General features: G+C 39.9%; 1 long non-coding RNA gene across 1 annotated transcript in view; it reads right to left on the bottom strand.

Moving 5' to 3' along the window:
• LOC125092300 (uncharacterized) overlaps positions 1 to 17,669 on the bottom strand; it is a 111,715-nt gene extending 94,046 nt beyond the window's left edge. The window contains exon 1 of the long non-coding RNA XR_007124865.1: positions 17,096 to 17,669. This is a non-coding gene — a long non-coding RNA (uncharacterized LOC125092300). The remainder of the gene's footprint in view (positions 1 to 17,095) is intronic.
• Positions 17,670 to 19,808: the final 2,139 nt, after the last annotated feature.

The following is a 19,808-nucleotide window of genomic DNA, read 5'->3' as shown; positions in this document are numbered from 1 at the left end:
TAAACTCTCAGATTACATCATTACAAGACGAATAGGTTCTGGAAACCTAATGTTCAGCATGGCAAATGTAGTTAATAATGTATTATATACTTGAAATTTGCTAAGAGAGTAGATCTCCAGTGTTCTCACCACACACACACACAAAAATTAACTATACGTTAATTAATTTAATTGTGGTAATCATTTCACAATGTATACATATGTCAAACATCACATCGTATACCTTAAATATATACATGTTTTATTTTTCAAAACAGATAAATAAAAGTATTTTTAAATGAATGGCTTAAGAACCCAAGTAGCCAAAACAATCTTGAGAAAGGAGAAAAAATCTAGAGGCATTACACTCCCTGATTTTAAACTATGTCATAAAGCTATAGCAATCAAAACAATATGGTATTGGCATAAAAACAAACACATAGATCAATGGAACAGATCAGGTACCCCAAAAATAAACTCACACACATATGTCAATTAATTTATGACACAGGAGCCAAGAACACATTATGGGGAAAGGACAGTCTGTTCAATCAGTGGTGCTGGGAAAACTGGGCAGCCACATGCAAAAGAATGAAACTGGACCACCTTCTTACACCATACACAAAAATCAACTCAAAATGGATTAAAGACTTGAGTGTAAGACCTGAAACCATAAAATTTCTAGAAAAAAACATCAGCAGTAAATTCCATGATATTGGTCTTGGCGAAATTTTTTTGGATTTGACACCAGGAGAAAAGGCAACAAAAGCAAAATTGAACATACAAACTAAGCTTCTGCACGGCAAAGGAAGCCATCAACAAAATGAAAAGGTGACCTACAGAATGGGAGAAGATATTTGTAAATCATATATCTGGTAGGGGTCAATGCCCAAAATACATAAAGAACACATAAAACTCAAGAGTAAAAAAAATCTATTTAAAGATGATTCTGAATAAATATTTTCCCAAAGAATTCATACAGACAGATGGCAGTAGGTACATGAAAAGATGTTCAACATCACTAATCATCAGGGAAATGCATATCAAAATTACAATGAGATACCACCTCATATCTGTTAGAATGGCTATTATCAAAAAGATAAAAGGGGGAGGGGAAGGGGAAAAAAAGAAAAGAAATAACAGGTGTTGGGGCGCCTTGGTGGCTCAGTCGTTAAGCATCTACCTTTGGCTCAGGTCATGATCCCAGGGTCCTAGGATCGAGCCCTGCATCGGGCTCCCTGCTCAGCAGGAAGACTGCCTCTCCCTCTTCCACTCCCCCTGCTTGTGTTCCCTCTCTCGCTGTTTCTCTCTCTGTCAAATAAGTAAATAAAATCTTAAAAATAGAGAGATAACAAGTGTTGGTGAGGATGTGGAGAAGAGGCAGCCTTTGTGCACTACTGATGGGAATGTAAACTGGTGTAGCCACTATGGCAAAGAATACGGCGGTTCTCAAAAAACTAAAAATAGAACTATCACATGATCCAGCAAGTCCAGTTTTGGGTCTTTATCTAAGAAAATGAAAATACTAACTTGAAAAGATACATGCATACCCATGTTCATTGCAGCGTTATTTACAATAGCCAAGATATGAAAACAACCTAAGTGTCCACTGATGGAAAAATGGATAAAGAAGTCATTGGATGAGGCACCTAGGTGGTTTAGTGGGTTAAGCCTCTGCCCTCAGCTCAGGTCATAATCTCAGGGTCCTGAGATCAAGCCCCGCATCTGGCTCTCTGCTCAGCAGAAGCCTGCTTCCCCTTCTCTTTTCTCCTTCTCCCCTCCTTTCCCCTACTCTTTTCTCTTTTCTTTCCCCTTCTGCCTTTCTGCCTACTTGTGATCTCTCTCTGTCAAATAAATAAATAAAATCTTTAACAACAACAACAACAAAAAGAAGAAATCATTGGATACATATACAATGGAATATTATTATTTTTTACAGTGGAATATTACCAAGCCATAAAATGAATGAAATTTTGCCATCTGTGACAAAAATCTTCCCATCTGTGACAACATGGATGGACTTTGAGGGCATTATGCTGAGAGAAATAAGTTAGACAAGAAAGACAAAAACCGTATAATCTCACTTGTACGTGGAATCTTAAACAAACAAAACAACCAAGCTCCATTGATAACAGAGAACAGATTGGTGGTTGCCAGAGGTAGGGAATAGGGGGTGGGTAAAATGGGTAAAGGGAGTCAAAAGGTACAAGCACCCAGCTATAAAACAAATAAATCATTGGGATGTAATGTACAGTATGGTACTATAGTTAATAATACTGTATTGAATATTTGAAAGCTGCCGAGAGTAAATCTTAAAAATTCTCATCACAAGAAAAAATTTTGTGACTATGTATGATGACAGTTGTTAACCAGTGTGGTGATCATTTTGTAATATACACAAATGCAGGATCATTATACTGTATACCTGACAATTACATCTCAACTTTAAAAATTAAAAAGTAATGCATTGATGCTATATGTAGTAAAATGATAAAAATGTCCAAAGTAATATTATGCAAAAAAGGAAGTTGCAAATAGTGTATAAAATATAGTTTGTGCCTAGTATTATAAAAATTATATAAAAATACATACATAGGAAAAACTCTGGAAGACTTACACTAAATTCTTAGCAGTGGTTATCTCAGAGTGATAGGATTCTTTTAAAAATATTTTATTTATTTATTAGACAGAGAGAGTACAAGCAGGGGAAGCAGCAGGCAGAGGAAGAAGCAGGTTCCTGCTGAGCAGGGAGCCCAATCCGGAACTCGATCTCAGGACTCTGGGATCACGACCTGACCCAAACGCAGTCACTTAGCTGACTGAGCCACCCAGGCACCCCTCAGAGTGATAGGATTATGAGAGCTTTATACTCTCTAGGTTGTAGGTTTATGTTATTAAGCAAATCTTTTTAATACATATTACTTTTAAAATACTTAGAGCACAGGTTTTGGGAAAAAAAATGGAGGGGCTATGGATCTGAAGGGCAATTACAAAAGAATTAAGGTAGTAAGAAAACTTGAACAATCCGAAGTTGAGGACAGAATGAAATAATAGAATTTTGTATTTTCAGTAGAGTAATTCTGGGAAATGACCAAATCCAGCATCCGGTGGAACAATTTTGCTGCAGGAGTAGCATGGAGAAGAGCACTAGCTGGTCAGGGAACTGTGAAGCTACAGCGTTGCTTGGCCAGTCCAACCACAGAGCACAGTGATCAGCTCGCAGGTGAGGGGCAGGACTTTGGGTAGAGGGGAGAAAGCAAGCCAGATGCCTAAGTCCTCAAAGAATATAAGGAAGTAAAGAAGTTAATAAGTGACTACATCAAGAAGAAATGAAAGGTAATATTGCCAGAAGGCATGAGCCTCAGAGGAGCAACTTTTCATCTGAGGGTAAAAATGATGATGACATCTTCTGTGAAACAAAAAAAAAATGACTAACGACTAAAGAACAAATTTTCTGGATAAAAACTTGGCAGTACTTATCAAATTTGTTCATGCCATGTGATTCAGCAGTTGTAATTCGATAAATCTATCCTACAAATCCATTAACACATACACAAACATACATGTAAGGATGTTCACTGTGGCATTGTTTGTAAGAGCAAAAAAACTAGAAACAACCCAAACCTTCATCAGTAAGTAACGTCGGTTAAATAAATGACACGAGTTTCTCATTCAAGAGCCACAGCAATAAGGGAGGCAGGAGTTTGGGGAAAAGTAAGGCTTCAGTTAAAAAAACGAAGAGGGATAATTTGGGGAGGAAATCTAGGGTACAGTAGGGTTTGTTTACAATGGAATTCATTTTCCAAGAAACACAGTGCAAAGAATTGGCACCAGAGACAACAGTGGGTGGATAAATGGGTGTAAAGGAAGGCACAGAAGGGTAGAAGGAAGCCCAGAGGGGTTCAAGAAAGAGTAAATACACAGGCAAATGATCAAAGGGGTTTGCAGGATAAACTGGCTTTCAGGTTAACTGGACCCATCAGCCTAAAATGCCCTTCCCCCACCCTTGATAGTCTAGGAAACCCCTATTCAGTCATTATGTGTCAGACCAGAAATTGTCTTTCAATGAGGCTTTCCTTGATACCCTGTGGTAGAGTTAATGAAATCCTTCCCTCATATTCCACACAATTTATACAACCATTCTTAAAGGATTCATTACTTCTGATGAGGAGTACTCAACATGAAGTTTATGCATGGTCATCAGGGAGAGTGCCCACACAGACCTTCAGACTTTATGTAAAATTCTGTGCATTTGCGGAGGTAGGGGAAGTCCACAGTTTGCTTGTTTGTTTTTTTTTAAGTTTTTTCTTTCCTTTTTTTTAAAGTAATCTCTACCCCCAACATGGCGTTCAAACTCACTACCCCAAGATCAAGAGTTGCAGGCTCTACCAACTGAGCCAGACAGGTGCCCCTCAAAGTCTAGAGTTTTTAATCAAATTCTTCAACAATTACTGTAATGTAAACTTGTTTGTCAGACTTTTTTTGAGCAATCTAATATATGCTAGGCACTATACTACAGACATGAAACAAAAAGGTACCTACACCCAAAAAGTTTACACATGAGAAAGAGAGAAAAGTAAACAAAGGATTACAAAATAGTATGAAACATAAAAGAAGCCTAAATAAAAAGACACATTCCAGGGCGCCTGGGTGGCTCAGTTGGTTAAGCAACTGCCTTCAGCTCAGGTCATGATCCCGGAGTCCCGGGATCGAGTCCCGCATGTGGCTCCCATCTCCACAGGGAGTCTGCTTCTCCCTCTGACCTTCTTGCCTCTCATGCTCTCTCTCACTGTATCTCTCTCTCAAATAAATAAAAAATCTTTAAAAATTAAAAAAAAAAGGACACATTCCATTAATGAAGACCTACAGAAATGGAGAGATATACCATGTTCCTGGCTGGGAAAACTCATAATGTAAAGACATCAACTCTTTCCAAATTAAGTTGAAAGTTCAATGTAATCTCAACTAAAATCTCAACAAGATCTTCTGTGGAATTTATTGACTGACTCTAGAAATTCTTGTGGAAGGAAAAATGAGCTAGATTAGCCAAGAAATATTTTAAATACAATAAGGAAAAACTTGCCCTATCACATCTAAATGTATGATAAAGCCATAGCAGAAATTTTATTTATTTATTTTAGAGAGGGAGAGAGAGGAGGCAGGGGCAGAGAGAGCAGGAAAGAGAATCTTAAGCAGTCTCCACACCCAGCACAGAGCCCAATGTGGGGCTCAGTCTGACAACCCTGAGATTGTGACCTGAGCCAGAATCAAGAGTCGGACCCTTAACCTACTGAGCCACCCAGGCACCTCCATAGTAGTGATTTTAATACTGAGATGCTATTAATATTGACATTGGTGTAGGTATAAACAAATACATCAGTGAAACAAAAGAGATGGTTCAGAAACAGACTTATTTGTTTAAGGGAATTTCATTTGTGATAAAGGTATTTCAAATCACTGGAGAAAGTCAATAAATAGTAGGACAATTAGCTGTTTGGAAAAAAATTTAGAGCAAAATCTCACACTACTTACAAAAATAAATTCTAGATCTTAAATTTATATAATTTAAAATTTAAAATAATAAAAAAACAACTCAGAAGCAACCTGTGTTATACAAATATTTCTTAGATATGAAACAAAAGCATGAGTCATAAAAGAAAAAATTAAGAAATTGAATTTCATTAAAATTATGAACTTCTGCTCCTCTAAAGATACTGGTAAGAGAACAAAAAGACATGCTATAGACTGAGAGAAAATATTTGCAAACCACACATCTGATAAAGGATTTATACTCAGAATTCTAAAAACTCAAGAATAACAAAACAAATAATCCAGTTTTTTAAGTGGGACAAAGATTTGAATAGACACTATACCAAAGATGCTCAACATCACTAGTCATTAGGAAAATACACATTTTAAGAAAAGGGGATACTATAAGTGGCGCCTGGGTGGCTCAGTGGGTTAAAGCCTCTGCTTTCGGCTCAGGTCATGATCTCAGGGTCCTGGGATCGAGCCCTCCATCGGGCTCTCTGCTCGGTGGAGAGCCTGCTTCCTCCTCTCCCTCTCTCTTTCTCTGCCTGCCTCTCTCCCTACTTGTGATCTATGTCTATCAAATAAATAAATAAAATCTTTAAAAAAAAAAAAGAAAAGGGGATACTATTACACCTACTCCAGCATCTTTTTTCTTTTTAAGATTTTATATATTTATTTGAGAGAGAGAACACAGAGGGAGAATGAGAAGGAGAAGCAGACTCCCTGCTGAGCAGAGAACCCAATTCAGGGCTGGATCCCAGAACCCTGAGATCATGACCTGAGAAGGCAGCCACTTAACCAACTGAACCACCCAGGTGCACCCCAACTCCAACATCTTTTTTTTTTTAAGATTTTATTTATTTATTTGACAGACAGAGATCACAAGTAGGCAGAGAGAAAGAGAGGAGGAAGCAGGCTCCCCGCGGAGCAGAGAGCCCGAAGTGGGGCTCGATCCCAGGACCCCTGGATCACGACCTGAGCCGAAGGCAGAGGCTTTAACCCACTGAGCCACCCAGGCGCACCCCGACTCCAACATCTTAAGAAAAAACTGACACTACCAAGTGCTGGGGAACTAGTAGTAACAAGATCTCTCATATGCTGCTGAAAGGAATGCAAAATTGGACAGCTACTTTGGAAAACAGTTTGGCAGTGTCTTAAAAGGTTAAACATACATTGACTATAAACCCAGCAATCCCAGTCCTAGGCATTCACCCAAGTGAAATGAAATCTTAGCTTCACACAAGAACCTGATGCTGATGTTTACAGTGACTATATTTATAATCACCAAACACTGGAAACAACCCAAATAACCCAAACCTCAACTGGGGAATGAAATAACAAACTGGTACATCCATACATTGGAATCTACTCAGTGATGGAAAGGAACAAACTACTGATACAAGCAACAACATGGGTATTGTATGAATTCATTTACATGACAGTTTTGAAGAGCAGAACTATAACATCAGCAAACAGTGAGTGCTAGGAGGTAAAGGGGAGGAGTTTTGACTCTGAAGAGGAACTAGTGAATTTCTTGAAGTGATTAAACTATCTTATATCTTGATTGTGGCTGTTATTATACAACTGTATGCGTTTTTCAAAACTCGCAGAAATGTACACTAAAAAGGGTAAATTTACTATATATAAATAACTTAATAAAAAATATGAAAAAATATAATCATAGCACACACACACAAGCTTAGAAATATTATGAGAACAACAGGACACAAAGAAACTTTTGGGGGTGATGGACATATTCATTACTTTGACGGTGGTGACAGTTTCATGGGTATGAACATATGTCAGAACTCATCAGCTTATATCCTTTAAGTATGTAGAGTTTATTGTACATCAATTATACCTCAATAAAGCTGTAAAAAAGAAGGAAGAAATGTATGAGAAGGAAATATAAGTGATTATGTTTAAAACCTTGGAGTGGTGACAACCTCCTTAAGATAGTAAAAGCAAAAGCCATAAAGGAAAAGAATGATATATTTGACTACATCAAAATTTTAAGTTTCTATTCTAAAGACATTGTAAATAAATATAAAAGAAGGGTAGGGACACCTGGGTGGCTCAGTTGATTAAGCTTCTGCCTTCAGCTCAGGTCACGGTCTCAGGGTCCTGGGATCAAGCCCCGCATCTGCTAGCAGAGAGCCTGTTTCCCTCTCTCTCTTTGCCTGCCTCTCTGCCTATTTGTGATCTCTCTCTGTCAAATAAATAAATAAAATCTTTAAAAAAAAAGGGTAGATTAGAAGAAAATATTTGTAACATGCATAGACAAAGGCTAATTAATGTTAATGTAAAGAACTACACATCAATAAGAAAAAACAAACAACCCAAAAGAAACATGAGAAAAAGATCTAACAAGCAACCAATAATGCGAAATGCAAATACTTTTTAGAGATTTATTTTATTTTATTTTTAAAGATTTTATTTATTTATTCATGAGATAGAGAGAGAGGCAGAGGCAGAGGGAGAAGCAGGCTCCCCATGGAGCAGGGAGCCCAATGTGGGACTCAATCCCAGGACTCTGGGATCACAACATGAGCTGAAGACAGACGATTAACCAACTGAGCCACCCATACCCTAGAGATTTATTTTATTTTAGAAAGAGGGGGAGAGTGCAAGTAGGGGAAGAGGCAGAAGGAAAGAATCTTCAAGCAGACTCCCCACTGAGCCTGGAGCCCAATGTGGGGCTTGATCCCATGACCCATGAGATCAGGACGGGAGCTGAAACCAAGAGTCAACAGACGCTTAACTGACTGAGCCAGCCAGGCACCTCGGGAAATGCAAATATTAATAAACACAGGAAAAGAGGATACTTAAATTCGAGTAGAATCAAAGAACTATGAATTAAAACATCACTTTTTCCTTAACAGATCCAAAAAATTTTAAGATGGATAGCGAGTGTTGGCAGGGGTCTACAGAAATAGGTGCTCTTGCATACTGTTGTTGTTGAAAGTATTGGCCTTTGGTGAGTAATTTCGTATGATCTGTAAAATGTAAAATGTAAAATGTAAAAATGTGGGGGCACCTGGGTGACTTAGTCATTAAGCGTCTGCCTTTGGCTCAGGCCATGATCCCTGTGTCCTGGGATTGAGCACCGCAACGAGCTTCCTGGTCGGTGGGAGACCTGTTTTTCCCTATCCCACTCCCCCTGTTTGTGCTCCTGCTCTCATTTTCTCTCTCTGTGTCAAATAAATAAATAAAATCTTTTAAAAAATTTTAAAAATTTAAAAAATGTAAAATGTGCATACCCTTCAACTAGTAATTCTGTTCTTCAGTACCCATCCTAGAGAAACACTTGTGTATGTCACACAAAAAGACTTAATGGGAAAAAAAAAACAAAAACATAAAAACTGTCCTTCAAGGAATCTCAAACTAAATGTGGTAAAGAACCAGGGTTTAGGGATTTTTTTTTTTTTTTTGTAAATTTCCAATCTGTTACAGACTGATACCTTTGTAAAGTAGAGATAAGGGAGCTGCTCGGAAAGTAACCACATACTTGGCTGCCACAGCAACACAAAATTGGTACAAATGTTTTATAAATGTTTACTCACAACTTCTATCCTGATCTCATTGTGGACTGGTAGTCCACCAGCACCAGTCCACGGAATACAGCTTGAGTACTACTGATATAAATGGCCATCAAAAAGGAAACAGGAACTGCCATGTGACCCAGCAATTCCACTTCTATATATATCCCCCCAAAAATCAGAGGGACTTGAACAGATATTTGTACACCCATGTTCACGGTAGCAGTGTTCACAATAGCCAAAAGGTGGAAGCAAACCAAGTGTTCACTGACAGATAGCTAGATAAACAATGGAATATCATTCTACCTTAAAAAAAGGAAGGAAGCTCTGACACATGCTATGACATGGTTAAACCTGAAGACCTCACACTAAGTGAAATAAGCCAGTCACAATAAAACAAATTCTGGATGATTCCACTAACATGACATACTTAGGATAGTCAAATTTAAAGAGACAGAAAGTGGAACAGTGGTTGCCAGCAGCTGGGGAGAGGAGAGATAGTATATAGCAGCGATGTCCATGGTAGCCAAACTGTGGAAAGAGCCAAAATGCCCTTCAACAGATGAGTGGACAAAGAAGATGCGGTTCATATTTACAACGGAATATTACTCAGCCATTAGAAATGATGAATACCCACCATTTGCATCGACAGACATGGCTGGGACTAGAGGAGATTTTGCTAAGTGAAACAAGTCAAGCAGAGAAAGACAACTATCATATGGTTTCACTTACCTGCGGAATATAAGAAATAGCATGGAGGATATTAGAAGAAGGAAGGGGAAAATGAAGGGGCGTAATCGGAGGGGGAGACCAAGCATGAGAGACTATGGACTCTGAGAAACAAACTAAGGGTTTCAGAAGGGAGGGGGGTGGGAGGATGGGTGAGCCTGATGGTGGGTATTAGGGAGGGCACATATTACATGGAGCACTGGGTGTTATACCCAAACAATGAATCATGGAACACTGCGTCCAAAACTAATGACGTACTGTAGGGTGACTAATGTAACACAATAAAAATAGATAGATAGATAGATAGATAGATAGATAGATAGGAGATAGTAGGAGTTATGGTTTACTAGGTATGGAATTTCAGTTTGGGAAGATGAAAAAAGTTCTGTAGATAGATAGTGGTGATGATTACACCACAGCGTACTTAATAACGCTGAACTGAATAATGTTAAAGAACTTAAAAATTCTTTTTTGTTTTTGGATACAGAGAGAGCAAGAGAGCATAAGCAAGGGGAGGCATAGAGGTGGGGGAGAGAAAGAGAGAGAACCTTCACACACACTCTATGACCAGTGCGGAGCCTGATGCAGGGCTCAGTCCCACGACCCTGAGACCATGACCTGAGCCAAAATAGAGTCAGATGCTCAAGTGGCTGAGCCACCCAGGTGACCCTTAAAACTTCTTAAAATGGTAGATTTATATCACATTTATTTTGCCACAATTTATTTTTTTAAATATTTTATGTATTTATAATTAGAGAGAGAGAGTTGAGAGAATGAGTGGAAAGAAGGGCATAGGGAGAAGCAGACTCCCTGTGGAGCTGGGGGGTCCAACGGGGGACTCGATCCCAGGACCCTGGGATCATGACCTGAGCAGAAGGGAGACGCTTAACTGACTGAGCCACCCAGGCACCCTTTTATTTCCATTTTTAAATACAAAGAAAATGACCTGAAAGAACAAATACCAATCTGATAACATTAGTTTCCTCTGGGAGAGGTACCTACATCAAGGGATTGGAAAGGAGAACTGTGTTAGACTTAAGCAACAACAACAAAAAATACTCATATATCACTTGAATAATTAAAATGCTTTTTATGAAAAATTAAAAGAGTGGGTCAACCACAGAAAATATGTAGGATGCTAACTAAAGGCAGCACCGGTCCTGTGGGGATACAGGGTATCCAAGAAAGTACACGTGCCAGGAACATACAGAGAGGTGTTTAATCCCAGCCTGGGAGAAAGAAGGAGGCTTCCCAGAGGAAGCAGAAAGGAGAGCCTGAAATGAGTCTTGAAAGATGAGTAGAAATTAGCCAAGAAAAACCTGAGTGGGAACAAAACGATGGAGGGGGTGTTGTAGACAGAGGGAACTGTGTATGCGAAGGCGTGGAGGTACAAGAGAACATAGCTTTCTCTGAGAACCAGAAAAAGTTCGCCAGGCTTGAAGCACAAAATCTAGGTAGATGAGTACAGAATCCGGCTTTTACACTGAAAACAACAGGAAATTTTTAAAGCTTTTAGGCATCATCTGCCTGTATGTTTTAGAAAGACCACTCTAGCTGCTGTGCAGAAAATGAATGGGACAGTTAAGTATAGGCACAAAAGGTCACTTTGAAAGCTACTTGAGTAATCCAGAAGAGAAATGATAAAAGGGGGTGGCAGCTGATGGGAGGGGGCAGGCGAGGTACAAGAGAGGGTTAATAATTGGACATTTTAAGTTTGAGAAGGATTTCCAAGTAGACATGTTCAATAGGGAGTTAGATTATACAGGTCTGGAACTTGGGAGAGCTGTCTGATTAGAATCACTCATTTGGGGATCAGGTTACTGAAACCACGAGAATTCAAAGTCTCTTCCATATCATAAACCCTACCCTTTCACCTGGCTCAAGTATCTCTCAAATTTAAGGGAGGAAAAGTCTTTTCTCAAATCCATCCTGCCATTCTCAACTCCTTCATAGAAATTTAGAATATTCCTTTTTTTTTTTCCCTCATAGGCTCTAGGCTCATCATGGGACTTGAACTCCTAACCCCGAGATCAAGAGTCACGTGCTCTGCTGACTGAGCCAGCCAGGCACTCCTAGAATATTCTTTTTTTCTTTTAGAATATTCTTGTATGAGCTGTTTACTTAATGTTCTTCCCACTTCCCATCACTCTACGAAAATAGCTATTGCAAAGGTCACTAAATCTAACAGATGCCTTTCAGGCCTCATCTTACTTTGGTGTCTCAGCAGCATTTAATACAGTATTAAATGTACTCCTTCCTGCTGTTAATACTGTTCCCTTGGCTTTCAGGATATCTCATTCTCCTGCTTTTCCTCCTTCATCTCTTCTCAGTCCTCAGCTTCCTTTACGAACTTCTATTCTTCTCCCTCCTACTTCCTCTTATAATCTAACCAAAGGCAGACAGAATATTAGGAAACTATTATGGAAAGGTTACCAATTCTACTGCACATAATCCTGCAGACCTAAAACAAAGATACTTCTCTCTCTACCAGGAATCAAGATCGAAAGAATAAGCATAGCCTTCTGCAGAAGTAACCCACTCTGGTAGGCTCAACAGCAAAAGATGCCCACATCTCCATCCCCAGAACCTGAGGATGAATATCTTACTTTCCATGGCAAAAGAGACTCTGCAGTGGGGCGCCTGGGTGGCTCAGTGGGTTAAGCCTCTGCCTTCGGCTACAGTCATGATCTCTGGGTCCTGGGATCGAGCCCCGCATTGGGCTCTCTGCTCAGCGGTGAGCCTGCTTCCTCCTCTCTCTGCCTGCCTCTCTGCCTACTTGTGATCTCTCTCTCTTTCTGTCAAATAAATAAATAAAATCTTAAAAAAAAGAAACTTTGCAGAAGAAAAATAAGACTTTAAGAGATGATTAAGTTAAAGATCTTGTGATAGGGAGGTTACCTCCGTGGCCTCAACATAAGCACAAGCAAGGGTCCTTAAGAGAGTCAGAGGACAAGTGAAGACAGAAGTAGATTGGAGCAGAGATCGCTGGCTTTAAGGTGGAAGGAGACGGTGAGCTAAGGAATGCAGGCAGCCTTTAGAAGCTGGGAAAGACAGGGAATATTCTCTCCCCTAGAGCCTCCAGAAGGAATATGACCCTGCCAACATGTGGATTTTGGTCCATAAGGCCTATTTTGGGCTTCAGACCACCAGAGCAGTAACATAAATAGGTCCATGTTGTTTTAAGCCAGTATTATCTAAGAAATTCTTACTGATTGGTGGATGAGATCTGGGTGTGTGGATGCTGGGCTCTGATTGGGATCCTTCTTTATGGAAAATGCTCTCCTCATCAGGTGTGTCCCATTGAATGAAGCCAAGTACTAAGGTCCGAAAACATTATGGACAAGACTTCAGTTGAGGAGTCCCAGGGAGTCACTATCCTGAGGTCTCTCTATTCTCTGCTGTGTTCCAAGACAGTCCTTTGAAAACAAAGAACAGAAAAATATAGATCACTCACACCATCCATGAGAATAAATTCTAGCTGCATTGCAAATGTAAGCAAACACACAGAAACTACCATACAAGTATTAGAAAACAGAGAAGCATGCTTATGACCTTGGCATGTGGAAGACCTTATTAAATAAAAAATAAAACACAAAAATCAAAAGCCAAAAAATTAATCTGATCAATTTGACCTCAAAACTTAAAACTTCTATTCAACAATATACCATAAACAAAATTAAAAAGCAAGAGATAGACTGGGAGAAAATATGTGCAATATGTAAAACAAAAGACTAATATTTTCCTTTTTTAAAGATTTATTTATTTATTTGAGAGAGAGAGAGTGAGCAAGAGAGAGAAAGCACACCAGCAGGGGCAGAAGAGGGAGAAGCAGACTCCCCTGCTAAACAGGGAGCCCAACGTGGCAGACGCTTAACTGAGCCATCCAGGCATCCCCAAATGACAACTACTTTTCCCTTAATTATCCTGGCTAAGAGACAACCAACACAGAAAAACAGGTAAAGGATATGAGCAAGCATATTACAGAAAAAACACAAATGGCCGGTAAACATACGAATGGATGCTCAACTTCTCTATTCATCCGAGTACTAAAAATGAAACAATGAGATTCTATCTCCTACCTACCATATTTGCAAAATTTAAAGTTTGATAACATTTAGTGTTGGGAAGAGTAAGGAGAAATGAGACCTTCCAACCTGCTGGGGAGAACACAAACTAGTACAGCCGTGCTGGAGGGGCACCAGCCAGCTCCTACTAGGATCGCAAATGCACATAGTTTACGACACCACTCCTAGGCATATGCCCTACAGAAGATGCTCAGATGTTCTCAGAACTTAGTCTATAGTTTCCTGGGGGTTCCCAAGACCTTTCAAGGGGCCTATGGAATTCAAAACTATCTTCATAATAGTATTAAGATGTTGTTTGCCAGGGTGCCTGGGTGGCTCAGTCGTTAGGTGTCTGCCTTCAGCTCAGGTCATGATCCCAGGGTCCTGGGATGGAGCCCTGCATTGGGCTCCCTGCTTAGCGGGAAGCCTGCTTCTCCTTTTCCCGCTCCCGCTCCCGTGCTTGTGTTCCCTCTCTCGCTGTGTCATTCTTTGTCAAATAAATAAATAAAATCTTTATATTAAAAAAAGATGTTGTTTGCCTTTTGGGGCTCCTGGGTGGCTCAGGGTGTTAAGCATCTTACTCTTTTATTCCGCTCAGGTCATGATCTCAGGGTTGTGAGATCAGCCTCTGTGCTCAGAAGGGAGTATGTTCAAGATCCCCTCTCCCCACCCCACCCCACCCCCACACTGGCACTCACTCTCCCTCTCTAAAAATAAATAAATAAATAATTTTTAAAACTGTTGCTTTTTTTTTTTTTTTTTTTTTTTTTACTGTGTTAACATTTACATGGTTAATGCAAAAGGAAAGGTGGGAGGGAGAAAAAAAAGCAAGAGTGTGTAAAACTGCTCATACCTTAAAGCTCATCAAAAGGAGTGGCACCAAACTGTACTGTGTCACTGTATTTTTTTCATCATCATACACTCAAGGACGTCCTTGATAAAGCAGTAAAAGTTATTAAAATCTCCATGCCTAAATACATGGCTTTCTAATATTCTATGTAACACAACAGGAAGTACAGATAAAGCACTTCTGCTGCATACTAAAGTATAATGTTTGTCCCAAGGAAAAGCACTTGTCAGATTGAGTTGTGAGCTGAAGTCACTTTTTTCATGGAACACCATTTTTCTTGAAATAATGACTGACTGATAAACTATGGCTATTCAGACTTAGATATCTAGTAGGCATTTTCTCAGAAATAAACAAAGCGAGCCTGTCACTTCAAGAAAAACAACTGATAGTATCTGGTGCTAGTGGTAAAATGAGCTTGCAAGCAAAAATTAGAACTTTAGAAAACTTGCACCTCCATCACAGGCTTGGCAGTTGTCCAATACTTTTAAGACTTTTCTGATAAGAGCAGTGGTGATAGTAATTAATGTAATTTTTGACACTGTATGATGAATTGTGTCAACATTTGACAGATCTGCATAACTCAGTGAACGAATACTTTCCAAATTGCCAATGCATTATGTTATAAAATCCTGCAAAGGTAAAAAACATGTTAAAGTACAAGGCAGACCAATGGATTTTAAATGTAACAAAGTATGAAAAGTTTATTTATATGACTGATATGGTTTCTAAATTCACATTAAAAGTAATCTTTAAGAAACTACCACTTGTTGAGGACCGATGAAAAAAATATCCACAATTACCTGAAAAGGCTATTAAACTGTTCCTTGTCTTTCTAATTACGCATCTGTGTGACATATACTTCACTTAAAACATCATAATAGAGCAAATGCAGAAGCAGGTATGAGAACCCAGAGGTCTCCTATTAAGCCTATTAAAGAGACTTACAGAAAATGTAATGCAATTTTACTGTTCTCACTAATATTTTCTGCTTTGGAGAAGTTATTTTTCATTTTAAAATATATTTATGTTACCATGTAATGGGTTTACTGCTGTTGTGTTTAATGAATAGTTAATTTTCTTCTTCTAATTTCTAATATATTAAATAGTGGTAGATATAAACCTACACGAACAAATTGTCTTAGGAGTGTAAAGGGGTCCTGAGATCCAAAAGTTTGAGAACCACTGCCCTAGAGAAACTCTAATAAGGAGTTGTGATCAGGAATGTTCACAGTAGTAATACTCATAAAAGCAAGAAACTGGAAAAATCTAGCAGTCTATCAATAAGGAATGGCTAAATAAGCCAGTTTATAGCCATACTATGGCATATTATGCCGCTTAAAAATGAAGTAAACTTAGATGTAGTGAAATAAAAATGTTTCCCAAATATTTAACTAAAAATTTGCAGGATATGTACAGTATGGTATAGGTTTTGTAGAAATGAAAACACAACACAATGTGTTTTCTTAACAAACAAACAACTAAGGGGCGCCTGGGTGGCTCAGTGGGTTAAGCCGCTGCCTTCGGCTCGGGTCATGATCTCAGGGTCCTGGGATCGAGTCCCGCATCGGGCTCTCTGCTCAGCGGGGAGCCTGCTTCCTCCTCTCTCTCTCTGCCTGCCTCTCTGTCTGCTTGTGATCTCTCTCTGTCAAATAAATAAATAAAATCTTTAAAAAAAAAAAAAAAACAACTAAGACCTGGAAAGCTACCAGGATACACAGCAAACTGTGAAGAGCAGCTCCCTTTCGGGAGGGAAAGGAAGACGAGCATTGTGGGTAATGACCAAAGTATACTTCAGCCCCATCCATGTGTTATGTTTTGAGAGGTTTGTTGTTGTTGTTGTTAACAAGGAGACTGTACTAATGCAATTAAAAATAAGGAAAAGGTGAATAAAGCAAAAGGGTCAAGCTCAGACATTGAGGAAGGAAGGGGACTTGCTTTGAGCCAAGGCTGAGAGGACCCAGTGTATTTGCTGCAGCGCTTCTGCAGCTGTGGAGTCTAGGAAGGAGCCACAAGGGGTGAAATCAGGCGAGACGGTATGGTTAGCTGAAATGGTGATGGCCACCAGGATGGCACAACTTTCTGGGTCAGACACCTCCCACTTCCTCCCTGGGATTTAATACAAAGAAGGCCTTCACGGCCGCAGAGGTCAGCCTTTCCCGCTTCCGCCATCACGAATCTTGCCCCGATGCCTGCCAGTTCTTACCCTATTCCCGGCCCCCCATCCCCACTCCCCCGGCCCTAGGACCTCGGCGGCCAAATCCGAGGAAGAGCTCTGGGCAGGCTACGCTGACTGCAGCCTGAATCGCCGCGGCACACCCGAAGACACTGAGACACCAAAAGCGTGACGGAGGGACAGGAGGCGGAGGGTAGCCAGTGGCTACGTTGCGGGAGGACGCAGTTACCGAACAAGCCACAGGATCTCCGAGACAACCGGCGGACTCTTCCAGGTGCTGTTGGCAGGCCTCGCTTTCGAAAGCAGCGCCGCGGCGCTCCCATTGGTCTTCCATTCCAGCCCAAACAAGCCGCTCTCCCTATGGCCCGCCCCTCGACGAAGAGGCCAATCAGAGGAGTGTTTTGTGTTTCCCATTGCATAAGACCAATTAAAAGCTTGTTCACTTCCGACTGACGTGTTGGACAGCCAACCAGAGGAGCCGAGGCCTGACAATTCGGCCTCCTTCTGCAGTCGTCATCTCGATCTAGGGCCCTGTCCTTGTGTTGTCCGTGGCTGGAATCTAAGGTTTGGATCTGAAATAACCAAAAAGGAGGTCCACGCTGGAGAAATGGTGACCCAAGAGGCAAAGTACTACTTCTCAGAGTCTGGTTGGCTCTGAGGTCCAATGATTTTGTAGTTGAAGTGTCAGTGCTACTCTGGGGTGGCCTCGAGTAGCGCGCACCTGAGGAAAGTATCCGTGGAGAGAGCGCCTCAGACACAGTTGCTTTGCCGCCACGCTAACTGCTCCACTTACCCCCAGAGTCAGGTGGGAAGAAGCCTAGGAACATCCGGGCCTTTAATTAAGTGATGGTTTATCTACCGTGAGGAGTGTTAGGGATGCTCAATTAGCAGCAATAAATACTGCTTCTAGAATGACTAAAATAAAAATTTGCGGGGCAATTTTTAAAAAGCCGTAGCGGTATCATTACAACTAAAGGTATTATTAAATGCTAATGCTAATTAAAACTAACAAATACCATTTCCACCAAATACTTTGAATAATTATCGGTTGTTTAAAATTGTGCCATTTTGGGCAAAGAAACTGTTGCAGCGCGGAATGGCAATTTTTCCACTTTTGGTAAGAAAACAAGACATTTTCAGTTGCTGTAAGCAGGAGCCTAAACTGCACACTTTAAGAGGGTGACTTACTTAATAGTACCTATCAAAATGTATTACACATCCTTTGATCCGGCAATTCCTTCTCTCAAAATCTATCCTACAGAAATACCTAAACACATGAGCAAGTTATATGTAGCATTACTTGTAACACTGAAAAATTGGAGACAGACTGGAATCACTACATCGTTTTACAGCCATACCATGAAATGTTATGCCTCCATTTTTAAAAATGAGTTAAGTTTCCATATACTAATGTGAAAGGAAGTCCATAGTACATTGCAAAGTATAAAAATTAAGTTGCAAAATAGTGCACATAATACCCCATTTTGTTAAAAAAAAAACTACATACAAGTGTGTGGGTATTCATACATGAACACGTGTAAATGAGTATGTGCATATTCATATATACACATATATATATTCACATACACATATCTATGCATAGAAAAAGTTCTGGGAAGACACATACCAAATTAAGTTATTCTTGGAGAATGGGCACAGGGAGAGGGAATAAACACAAACATACACATTTACGTTTTGTTTGAATTTTGTCAACTAGCATTAACTACTTTTGAATTTTTATCACCACAATAAAACAGTTTAACAAAATAGGCATTTTTGTAATAGGGACAATCAGCGAAACTATCATTTCTCCATTTTTTAAAAGATTTTATTTATTTATTTGACAGACAGATCACAAGTAGGCAGAGAGGCAGGCAGAGAGAGAGAGAGAGGAAGCAGGCTCCCCGCTGAGCAGGCAGCTCGTTTTGGGGCTTGATCCCAGGACCCTGGGATCATGACCTGAGCCAAAGGCAGAGGCTTTAACCCACTGAGCCACCCAGGTGCCCCTCATTTCTACATTTTAAATAAGAATAATTCCAGACAGGAATGAGGTGACTATTTCATTCAAAAATTTCAGCTGGAAGACCTAGGGCAAAATTAGGATAACTGTAAATCAATTCAACACTGAGCTTCAGTGTGGTACTCATGACTTGATACAACAGGATGTGGGCAAACAATCTAATCAGGACAAGTGAAGAGTCATTCATTTCTGGGAGAGAAAACTGCACTACGGCAAACTCTATCCAATGGGAAAAAACTTTGCTTTCACCTTTTTGGAAGCATCACCTCCAGGGTTTACTCAACTCCTTAGGGCAAGGGTTGGAAATCATAAGAATTAGAGATTTAAGATACCTCAGATATCATTCAGTCAAATCCCCTTGTTTTACAGTTGAGAAAACACACCCAGATTGGTGAAGCAATCTGCCTGTAGGTGCTATAACCAGCTAAATAGCACAGCCAGCTCCGGAATCCAGATTTCTTTTTTTTTTTTTTTAAGATTTTATTTATTTATTTGACAGACAGAGATCACAAGAAGGCAGAGGCAGGCAGAGAGAGAGAGGAGAAAGCAGACTCCCTGAGGAACAGAGAGCCTGATGCGGGGCTCGGTCCCAGGACCCTGGGATCATGACCTGAGCCGAAGGCAGAGGCTTTAACCCACTGAGCCACCCAGGCGCCCCTGGAATCCAGATTTCTATTCCAGGCCTACTATTCCTTTCTAATTCTCAGATCTTCCTTAGTCTTCCTTCTGATGATATGTTAGGAAATATTTTAAAGTCTTATGAATATTAGACTCCCCTATATTCAAATTTTAGAATAAAATGCATAGCAAAAGAAAAATCTATTAGCACAGATGATCAAAAGTTGGCTGTATTTGGATAAAAAACATTATTTGTAAAATACTATTTTCTTGAAAAGTAATATATAAATTTCTGTGCCTCTAA

This window comes from Lutra lutra, chromosome X (genome assembly GCF_902655055.1).
Source record: "Lutra lutra chromosome X, mLutLut1.2, whole genome shotgun sequence".
In the NCBI taxonomy this organism is placed as follows: Eukaryota; Metazoa; Chordata; class Mammalia; order Carnivora; family Mustelidae; genus Lutra; species Lutra lutra.
Note: the sequence above shows the minus strand (reverse complement) of the source record. Positions and strands in the feature narration are given on the sequence as shown.